Genomic DNA, 8,996 nt, shown 5'->3' with positions numbered 1-8,996 from the left:
TGGTACTGACTCAGAACTAAATGAGAACTCAAAGCAACTCCATTTTTTAAAGTTATAACAAATTATTTATATTTTTATATATATATCTGTCTTTTTGCATGTACATTGAGTAAATACATTTCCAAAATACAGAGTTCCCAGTTGTCTTGAAAGCACTATAAAACTCATGGTACCCTTCACCAGCTCATATCTGTGTGAAGCTGGATTCAATGCTCTCGTCTGCATTAAAACCAAATATCCATCCAGGTTGGATGTGACAGCAGAGATGAGGTGTGCACTGTCGACCACGCCCCCTGACTTGGAGAAGCTCTGATGCAACATGCATCAGACACACCCATCTCATTAGTGGTGGCGAGATAAGATACATTATGTCACATTAGCCCCACATTAAAAGTATGTGATGGTGATGTGAGAAAACAATCGTAAATAATGTTAGAATGTTTTTCAGTTGACTACCAAAGCCCCAAATAAAAAAGTAAACATTGCTGTTAATTACATAATTTTTTTCACATGGTTGTGGTCACGAGAACATTCAGATATCAAAATGGGGTCGTGGGCCTAAAAGGTTTGGGAACGCCTGGCTTAGGTCGTCTCCTCACACTGTTCCTAACCCTGGCAGTCATTAGGAATGCAGGTTGCAGGTGAATAAAACGTTCAACTGTTGTATATACGAACTCTGGCTGGATTCCATTAGGAACAACACATCACTTTGCAAGCCTGCATAATGGGGACTTGGAGGTAAGTTTGCAAAATTCTGGTAAATTTCCTAGGATTTCCTGAAATCTAGGTTAGAAGATTCCTAGAATTCCTTCAACCAGGATTTGTTGAAAATCTGTGAATTTTTGGAAAGTTACTGGAGTTTTGCAACCCTACTTGCAGGCCTGATGTGGTCTATAAACCACGAGTTTCAGGCCAATGTATTAGGGTAAAACTAGGCCTCAAAATATGACCTTAGATTAGAGCGTTTGATATATGAGATATTTAAGGTATTGTCATAAAGAGTTTAATTATAATGTTATCATTCGCCTAGGAACTCACTAATAAATTTAACAACCATGTCTCTGTCACAAACAAATACAGTCATGAGTGGTAACTATACCATTATGTTGGAGGCGTGGCTTAGTAGGGGCGTGACTCAAATCTGGCCCCTCTGCAGCAGGGATATCAAACTCATTCCACGGCCGAGTGTCTGCGGGTCGTTGGTTTTTCCTTTAAATTAACTTCTACTTGCTACGCATCCCGGATCCGGGAGCACCCCCATCAGTAAAAAAAGCTGACTAGCATAGCCTAGCATAGCGCCACAAGTAAATACTAGCATCTAAATATCATTAAATCACAAGTCCAAGACACCAGATGAAAGATACAGATCTTGTGAATCCAGCCATCATTTCTGATTTTTAAAATGTTTTACAGGGAAGACACAATATGTAAATCTATTAGCTAACCACGATAGCAAAAGACACAACTTTTTTTTCTCCACCATTTTTTTCCTGCATAGGTAGCTATCACAATTTCGATCAAATAAAGATATAAATAGCCACTAACCAAGAAACAACTTCATCAAATGACAGTCTGATAACATATTTATTGTATAGCATATGTTTTGTTAGAAAAATGTGCATATTTCAGGTATAAATCACAGTTCTACATTGCAGCTGCAATCTGAAATAGCGTCGATGCAGGCAGAATAATTACAGAGACCAACGCCAAATACCTAATTACTCATCATAAAACATTTCTGAAAAATACACAGCGTACAGCAAATGAAAGCCCAACATCTTGTGAATCCAGCCAATATGTCAGATTTTTAAAGTGTTTTACAGCGAAAACACAATATAGCATTATATTAGCTTACCACAATAGCCAGAAACACAACCGCATTTACCAGCAGCAAATGTTAGCGATCGTAACAATCCAGCAAAATATATATAATTGGACTAACCTTGATATACTTCATCAGATGACAGTCCTGTAACATCATATTACACAATGCATATAGGTTTTGTTCGAAAATGTGCATATTTAGCAGCACAAATCGTGGTTATACAATGTGATCAGTAGCAACAGTTCATGCATTCTGGCCGGCGCCATCTTGGAGAGGCACCTAATCTAATCGATAAATAATCGTAAACTTGACTAAAAAATACAGGTTGGACAGCAAATGAAAGATGCATTAGTTATTAATGCAACCGCTGAGTTAGATTTTTAAAATTAACGTTACTAGACATACAGTGTGCATTACAGCCAGACTAGTGCCGCAATTAATGGCGGACAAATCCATTTACATTTTTCCACATAAATACGGAATAACATCATAAATAGCTCTTACTTTTGGACGAGCTTCCATCAGAATCTTGGGCAAGTTGTCCTTTGTCCAAAAGAATCGTTGCTCGGTTGTAAAACGTCGTCTTCAACTTTGGAACTAGCCGCTAACAATAGCTATGTGGCGCAGACATGCCCAAATCCTCAAAACGCAATACTAAGGAAATTCCGAAAATAGCAATATACTCGCATAAACTGATATAACTCGGTTTAAAATAACTTCGTTATGATGTTTCTAACACCTATATCGAATTAAATCACAGACGGATATATCTTAGGCCTATAACGAGAGCTTTTGAGCATGCCATCCTGAGGTCCTCCATTGCGTCTTGACGAACGTCGAAAGGAGCGCACCCCCCATGCCATGGCCTTTTATAAGGTCTGAGATCTACGTAGAAACTCCATTCCAATTCTCATTGGTTACTGACATCCAGGGGAAGGCGGGTGCAGTTCATGTCGACCCATAGGATACATACAGAGCTTTAAACTGATCTGAGAACAGAGCCTCGTTTTCAGACCTTCGCAGTTCCTGTCATGAATTTCGCTGCAGAAAGAGTTCTGTTTCACCCACAGACATAATTCAAACGGTTTTAGAAACTAGAGATTGTTTTCTATCCAATAGTAATAATGATATGCATATTGTACGAGCAAGAATTGAGTACGAGGCAGTTTAATTTGGGAACGATAAATGGTAACGTTGAAACAGCACCCCCTATATTTAGAAAAGGTTTTAACACCTAGAGAATCAGATGAGGGGAGTTCCTTACTAACTAGTGACCTTAATTCATCAAGCAAGTACAAGGGAGGAGCGAAAACCCCGCAGACACTCGGCCCTCTGTGGAATGAGTTTGACAGGTGCCCTACAGGGTCACAGGGACTCTATCAGTTAGATTGATGACGACAACATAACTTTAAGTAACTACTCAAATATAGTAAGAGCAACGGATTTCATAAAAAAAAACAAATTTACCTAATGATATAGTAGCACATTGGGGTTTACGGTGTACATGTTTTATTCACAAAAACACACAAAACCGAATTAGTTTACAAAATGGGATATAGGGCAAATTTGACAGAGTTTATCACATAATGATGGTGGTGAGTCCCTTTATAAGTTAGGACATGACTGAGAACATCAATGGTTTATTGGTTAGTATTAGTTCAGCTGCTGTGACTGGCATTGGCCAAAGCCTTCTGATTCTGACCCTCTGATGTCCTGGCATGGACACCCAAGTCCTATCGACCAAATCTCCAATCTCATGAGACACTAAAGAATAAAGGTTCCATTTAAAAACCTTAGATTAATCAGTCAACAAGGAAACAGGAGTGTACCGGTAAATTAACATAGACATTCTCTCATATCATATTTTAACAATTATTATTTTTTAATTTAACTAGGAAATTAAGTTAAGAACAAATTCTTATTCACAATGACGGCCTAGGAACCAGTGGGATAACTGCCTTGTTCAGGGGCAGAATGACATATTTATACCTTGTCAGCTCGGGGATTCAATCTAGCAACCTTTCAGTTACAAGTCCAACGCTCTAACCACTAGGCTACCTGCCGTCCCTACACTCTAACCACTAGGCTGCCTGCCGCAGCTACACTCTAACCGCTAGGCTACCTGCCGTCCCAACACTCTAACCACTAGGCTACCTGCCGTCCCTACACTCTAACCACCAGGCTACCTGCCGTCCCAACACTCTAACCACTAGGCTGCCTGCGGCCCCTACACTCTAACCACTAGGCTACCTGCCGTCCCTACACTCTAACCACTAGGCTACCTGCCGCCCCTACACTCTAACCACTAGGCTACCTGCCGTCCCTACACTCTAACCACTAGGCTACCTGCCGCCCCTACACTCTAACCACTAGGCTACCTGCCGCCCCTACACTCTAACCACTAGCCTACCTGCCACCCCTACACTCTAACCACTAGGCTACCTGCCGTCCCTACACTCTAACCACTAGGCTACCTGCCGTCCCTACCCTCTAACCACTAGGCTACCTGCTCCCATGACGACAACAAGGTCGTGGGTTTTTATTGGAAGAACAGAAATCACAGTGCAGAGTGATAAATCAAAAGCTTATTGTGATTATAACAATACATGTTGATATGAAGCCATATGTGGGTTCTTTAATATCCTGTTTGAGCAGGTCTCTGTAACAGTGCTGATGCTACAGGAGGTTAGGGAGCTACGTACGGGACATTAAGTTTTATTGTTGTAAAATAAAGGCGGCTGGACTGAAGGTATGGTTAAGAGCTCATTGGAGAGTTGTTCGGGTTGTCACACACACAGACACACACACACACTTTATGTTACACGTGGTTTATCCCAGTCATCAGCCCACAGCAGATGTGACCTAAGTCATTAGGTTGTACGTTGTCTTGGACTGTAAAAGTGCAGAACAAATAACCGACTGAGTGACAGAAATCCTATTTCCTGTCTTACTAAAAGGCTTTATTGAAAAGTCTACCCTCGTCCCGGCGCACTGACACTTTAATTTCCAGAGAGAGACACGTAGGACAGAGACTTTTCCCTGATATTTACTGTAGGGAATAAAACGTGTTTTTCTAACCTTACACTTTACTGTACCTTTTTTTTTGTTCCACCTTTTTGTTCTTCCTTTAATGTGTTGATATTTCTGTGAATAACAGGTACAATCTCTGCTCATCTCTGGCTATGAACATCTGGAGAAGAGAGAGACACTATTGTTGACAGTTCTGATCATGTATGATAATGATGTCACACACGGATGCAAGCTGTCATCTATCTAGCCAATAAAAGCACTTAGCAACACTCAACTGACCCTGAAATAAGACCGTAATCACCGGTACGATATTTCATCACTGCAACTTTTAATTTGATCAACACAACATCGCTAAATCCAAAAAGAAGTGAAGACAGGTTATACATTTAGATTAAAGTTACAGATCAAATTGATTCAGAGATATTTTATGCTCAGTTTCCTTGTTGATGTGATGTTTTGACCTGCCTCCACGGATGAGAGACCAAGGTCAGAGCAGAGTAGAGAGCAGAGAGGAGAGGAGAGTGCTGTAGAGCGGAAGGGGGCGGAGTGGAGAGGAGAGCCGAAAGCAGAGGAGAGGAGAGGGGGGAGGGTCGGGGCGAGGGTCGGGGCGAGGAGGTCAGCATCCAGGTTATGTGTCTTTTGTCTGCAGCCGTTATGTGGAGCAGATTGTTCCGTGACGAAGGGGTCGTCTATAAAAGAATGACCCTGAGGTCAGGGCTGGAGTATGACACAGTGATTTATGATCCTACAGACAGAGGATGGAGACATTATGGAACGCAGACATGGAGCCATCAGTAGTTCTGAGTTCCAAGTTCCAGTCACTGTATTTATCTCACTCTCTGAGAGCCACACTGAGACTCTGAGGTTATTCTAATGGGATTAGAGATTAACTCGATTAACTCGGGTCGTTCCACCATTTTGGTGCCTTTTGAGAAGTGAATTCAGATTTTCTTTTAAGAAAATTGATTTTAACTTTCTGTCAAAAAAGAGCACATGTTCAACATCATAAAAAAACATGTTTTCCCATCTCAAGAGGTTAAATAAAAATAGAAAATACGTGTCTGTTAAAGTAATAGGGTTGACCACAACAGGGTTGATGATTTCATGGTAAATCAGCCATAAATCGCCTGTCCTGGCCGTTCTGACACAACAAGCAAGACAAAAAAAAAACATTTCCAACCTTGCAAAACTAGAATAGTCAAAGTAAGCAAAAGGATGTTGAAAATACGTCTAAAAATTTCCCAGATGTTGAAGTTAGATTCATTTTCCAAACGTTTAAAATACATCTTTATCCTGACGTTGAAAATACATATTTTCTGTATGTTGAAAATAGATATTTTCGGACATTGAAATCAGGTTAATTTTCTGTTCTGAATGAAAGGTGGAAATATGTAATTTATAGACGTCTATTATTGGTTCAGATTTGGTCCGGACCGGACCTGCCTGCAATGGGATGTTATGAATGCCCATACATGTGGGAGGCCCACCATTTGTAAAAACAGGCATTTGCATTTGCTTTATTAGTCCTGATTCCTGTGACAAATCAATTTGGTTATTTAAACTCTGAATATCAGCTACCCAACTCTATCAGGAGTTATCCTGAGCCTATTTGCACTGAGAATCAATGTGTTTACACAGCCGGAAATGCAGAAGTCTTTTCTTTTTCGCTATGATCAGCTCTTCAAACATTTACAGATACAAACTTGAAACCACTGATCATGATTCATTTAACTCACGGGAGGACACTCCTGGAAAGCAGTTTGTACGTAGCCTGATTGTTCATCCATATTGTCCATTTCACTTTGACCTGTCCTGTTTTTAGGATAATGTATTTGTTAACATGTCAGTACATTTTTTATTTGATTGGGCACCATTTAGGTTAACCTATTTGATCGGAGAAACTTGCATGATGTAAAAAGTGACTGTCTCATTATATTGTCATCCATTTTATCTCCAGGATCAGCTAGAGAAAATACAACAGACTCTTTCTGCTACAGGATTTACGCTCGATGATCATTTTTGACAGAACGTTGGTTGAGCACCACAGCGATGGGTCTCTCCAACAGCACCAAGCAAGACGCGGGTTGGAATGGACAAGCGAAATATTTTGATGCCCTGCCTTTGACAAAGTGGGCACTGCTTATCACAGGGCGGCATCAGCATTCAGACTGGTAACTAATTATTGTCTCTATAATAATACGGACCTGGAGTTCATCAGACTGGTAACTAATTATTGTCTCTATAATAATACGGACCTGGAGTTCATCAGACTGGTAACTAATTATTGTCTCTATAATAATACGGACCTGGAGTTCATCAGACTGGTAACTAATTATCTATCATAATATGGACCTGGAGTTCATCAGACTGGTAACTAATTATCTATCATAATATGGACCTGGAGTTCATCAGACTGGTAACTAATTATCTATAATAATACGGACCTGGAGTTCATCAGACTGGTAACTAATTATCTATAATAATATGGACCTGGAGTTCATCAGACTGGTAACTAATTATCTATAATAATATGGACCTGGAGTTCATCAGACTGGTAACTAATTATCTATAATAATACGGACCTGGAGTTCATCAGACTGGTAACTAATTATCTATAATAATATGGACCTGGAGTTCATCAGACTGGTAACTAATTATCTATAATAATATGGACCTGGAGTTCATCAGACTGGTAACTAATTATCTATAATAATATGGACCTGGAGTTCTTCAGACTGGATAACTGGAGGCTGTTCTAACCAGAGAGACATCCTGGAGCAGCCAGCGGGGAGGCTGTTCTAACCAGAGACACGCCCTGGAGCAGCCAGCGGGGAGGCTGTTCTAACCAGAGACAGAAAAGCGGGGAGGCTGTTCTAACCAGAGAGACAACCTGGAGCAGCCAGCGGGGAGGCTGTTTTAACCAGAGAGACACCCTGGAGCAGCCAGCGGGGAGGCTGTTTTAACCAGAGACACACCCTGGAGCAGCCAGCGGGGAGGCTGTTCTAACCAGAGAGACACCCTGGAGCAATCAGCGGGGAGGCTGTTCTAACCAGAGACACACCCTGGAGCAGACAGCGGGGAGGCTGTTCTAACCAGAGACACACCCTGGAGCAGCCAGCGGGGAGGCTGTTCTAACCAGAGAGACACCCTGGAGCAGCCAGCGGGGAGGCAGTTCTAACCAGAGAGACACCCTGGAGCAGCCAGCGGGGAGGCTGTTCTAACCATAGAGACACACCCTGGAGCAGCCATCGGGGAGGCTGTTCCAACCAGAGAGACACACCCTGGAGCAGCCAGCGGGGAGGCTGTTCTAACCAGAGAGACACACCCTGGAGCAGCTAGCGGGGAGGCTGTTCCAACCAGAGAGACACACTCTGGAGCAGCCAGCGGGGAGGCTGTTCCAACCAGAGAGACACACCCTGGAGCAGCCAGCGGGGAGGCTGTTCTAACCAGAGACACCCTGGAGCAGCCAGCGGGGAGGCTGTTCCCTGGAGCAGCCAGCAGGGAGGCTGTTCTAACCAGAGACACACCCTGGAGTAGCCAGCGGGGAGGCTGTTCTAACCAGAGACACACCCTGGAACAGCCAGCGGGGAGGCTGTTCCCTGGAGCAGCCAGCCGGGAGGCTGTTCTAACCAGAGACACACCCTGGAGTAGCCAGCGGGAGGCTGTTCTAACCAGAGACACACCCTGAAGTAGCCAGCGGGGAGGCTGTTCTAACTAGAGACACACCCTGGAGCAGCCAGCGGGGAGGCTGTTCTAACCAGAGACACACCCTGGAGCAGCCAGCGGGGAGGCTGTTCTAACCAGAGAGACACCCTGGAGCAGCCAGCGGGGAGGCTGTTCTAACCAGAGAGACACACCCTGGAGCAGCCAGCGGGGAGGCTGTTCTAACCAGAGAGACACCCTGGAGCAGTCAGCGGGGATGCTGTTCTAACCAGAGAGACACACCCTGGAGCAGCCAGCGGGGAGGCTGTTCTAACCAGAGACACACCCTGGAGTAGCCAGCGGGGAGGCTGTTCTAACCAGAGACACACCCTGGAGCATCCAGCGGGGAGGCTGTTCTAACCAGAGACACACCCTGGACCAGCCAGCGGGGAGGCTGTTCTAACCAGAGAGACACCCTGGAGCAGCCAGCGGGGAGGCT

This window comes from Salvelinus alpinus, chromosome 3, assembly GCF_045679555.1.
Source record: "Salvelinus alpinus chromosome 3, SLU_Salpinus.1, whole genome shotgun sequence".
NCBI classification, from domain to species: Eukaryota; Metazoa; Chordata; class Actinopteri; order Salmoniformes; family Salmonidae; genus Salvelinus; species Salvelinus alpinus.
The sequence above is the reverse complement of the archived record's forward strand: the minus strand, read 5'-3'. Positions refer to the sequence as shown.